A 2,883-nucleotide genomic window follows, 5' to 3' on the forward strand; every position below is an offset into this window, starting at 1 on the left:
TATTTTCGAATTTTAAAATTGTTCACTTTTTGTGGTGCAGTGGTTTTCTGGTAAGTACTTATCGACGTCGGCATAAGTGGATACTTATGCTTACGTCGTACTAGAGCTGCATAATGGGACAGTCTGGAAAAAGAAACCTTGGGATGATCCGACATCCTATCACAATTTTGATCCTTTGCGGAGGGATTGGCTCCTCCTCTTGACAGCCCGATGACCTGTGCGCGAAGTCGAGTACTTCACGGTAGAACAGTTTAACGATTACCTATACCGTGCATCCTCGGTCCCTACGCAGGCTGATTAAAGTGGTCACCCACCCTCTTACTGACAGCAACCAGGGATGCTTAACTTTGGTGCTCCACTGGAAACCGTGTCTTTACAGTCAGTATTCTATGGGACAGTATTTTTCTATAACTTCGGTCATTGGAAATATAAAAAAAAAAATCTTTCAAAATATCGACGATTTTGCAACAAGAATTATGAGCACGTGGCTAACATGTTTTGCTGTACCCGAGATAATTAAATTTTAAATTAAAAGGAACCTTAGAATTTTACTTCTTCCTCTATTTTTTATATTTTTTCCCTATTTCAGCTTTTAAAAAAATTTTGGATTAATAACTGAAAATCAAAAACTTGATATTTAGCTTTTATTTAAAATGTAAATCCAAACGAATCTTTGAATTTAATTTTCTTTCATATTTTGTTTAATCAATAAGTAACTTATTATCTGCCTACGTTACATTAGATTTTTATCAATTTCGGAGGCAAAAAATTCCGCTCCATTATGATAATTCTCTTATCTCTGACTGAGTTTTCCTCCTTGTACTTCTTAAACAAAAAATTAAATAAATAAATAAGTATAAGAAAAGGAAGGAAAATTCGTTCTTTAGATACGAAAAGATATTTTTAATGCCATCTTAGATTGTGTAGAAAATGTTTTGTAGAATAATCAGAATATTTGAGGAAAGAACAAGAAGTTTAAAAAATAAAAAAATTAAAATCTTAGATTTTTCTATATCAAAGAAATCACCAAACAGACTTCTATTGACGTTACTGCTCATGAAATTGTTAGATTTTTTTTGTGCCAGCTGTACATAAGTAAGTTAATTAAAGAAATTGAGAGAAATCTTATCTTTTGTGTTTGAAAGTACAAGCATCTAGACTTCAGGGGGTGTAGCTCAGTGGTAGAGCGTTCGCTTTGCATGTGAAAGGCCCGGGGTTCGATCCCCCGCACCTCCAATTTTCTTTTTCTTATCTTTCTTTTCTTTTTTTTTGTCTCTAGCTTCGTATATAGAAGCTTCATATTGAAAGCTTCATATTAAAAGCTGTATCATCTTTTTTCTCAGTTACAGCTCAGCTTTTAATAAAGTATGAAAAATTAATTCATTTATGTTTCACTATCATTACACTGCCTTTATCTGAGCCGGTATAATTAAAAGTGGAATAAGTCAGCTTGACCTAAAAAGTAGTTAGTTTATTTATTTGTTTAATTTACTAATTTATTTATTAATTTATTTATTTACTAATTAATTTATTAATTTATTAATTTATTAATTTATTAATTTATTAATTAATTCATTTATTTACTTATTTATTTATGATTTTATTAACCATTGTTGCATTTTGATGTTTCATAAAATTGATGGTATTAAAAATTGATTAACCTTTAACCCTCCAAATTGATTAACCTTTGCCAATATTTTCAAATTCTTTCAAATAGTGACCCTTAAAAGCCTCAGACTTATTCCACTTCCAAAAATGACGGCATAATTTTTTCTTAGACAGTATTCCTTAGACCATCTTCTATGATCTTGAAACACTGAATTGTTTGGAGGAACATCTAGCAAACGCGTCTTGTAACAGAGGGGGTGTAACACATTAGTAGAGCGTTTGCTTAATATGAGAAAGGCCGGGGTTCGATTCCCTTCACCTGCTACTCTGCACTTCTTTTTTCGAATCTCTCTTATTCACTAATTTCTGAGATTCATGCAGCGAAATTCTGACATCTTTTTCTTACTACAGTTAAAGCTTAAACTTTTATAAAAGTACAAATTCAATTATTTTAAAATCGGAATATTGCTGAAAAAATGCTACTAGAATTCATACGTTAGGCACAGTAGAGAAAAAATTGAATAAAAACCGTTTCAGTAAGAAAAAGGATGAAAAATCCATTCTTGTTAGTGATAAAATAACTTTTTAAATTGAGAAATATATTTTGGAATGGGAAAAAAAATAATAATAATGTGACACTCAGCTTTGTATTAAATACGTGACGCTACTACATTTCTAAATATTTTTTTTCCTGCTTCTTGCTGTTTTTTATCATTTTCCCAAAAGAATACAATTGTAGAAATATTAAGTGTCTCAGATCCCAACTTTAAAAATTATTTTTTATTCCATTTCAAAGCAATTGTTAATATTTATTTATTTCAGTTTCTCTTTTTTTTTTTTTAAGTGAAAAGAAAACTATACACACTTTTAGTATTATTGTCACGAATGATTCTTTGGAAAAGCTTATAGTAATTTAAAACAGCGTTAGCTTTTAGACTATGTTTCCTTGCTTTCTTTTTCTTTAATACGAAATTTATTTATTTTTTACAAAAAATTCATTTTTTTTCCTGCTTTGAATTAATAATGAAAGTATACGAAAGCATCAGCAACATGGAGAGACTAGTAAATTTCATAAAAGACGATTTAAATAGGAAATCTAAATAAGAGTAGGAACTTGAAAACAAATATTATCGTTTATTTGAGCCTGTAAATTTTAAGTTCTTAGAATTAAATTTAAAATACTCGGATTTAAAGTTTAAATACAATGTCTATAAATCAAATTTTTACTTTAATAATGTGACTAAGATGGTAATTTACAGCGGCACCTAAAAGAAG

At 29.6% G+C, this 2,883-nt stretch overlaps 1 non-coding gene across 1 annotated transcript; it reads left to right on the forward strand.

The window, feature by feature from the left end:
• The first annotated feature begins 1,164 nt into the window (after window positions 1–1,164).
• On the forward strand, window positions 1,165–1,236 carry TRNAA-UGC (transfer RNA alanine (anticodon UGC)). The gene has a single exon. It is a non-coding gene; the product is annotated as a tRNA-Ala (tRNA).
• The last annotated feature ends 1,647 nt before the right edge of the window (window positions 1,237–2,883 follow it).

The sequence above is a fragment of the Parasteatoda tepidariorum genome, chromosome 8 (assembly GCF_043381705.1).
Source record: "Parasteatoda tepidariorum isolate YZ-2023 chromosome 8, CAS_Ptep_4.0, whole genome shotgun sequence".
In the NCBI taxonomy this organism is placed as follows: domain Eukaryota; kingdom Metazoa; phylum Arthropoda; class Arachnida; order Araneae; family Theridiidae; genus Parasteatoda; species Parasteatoda tepidariorum.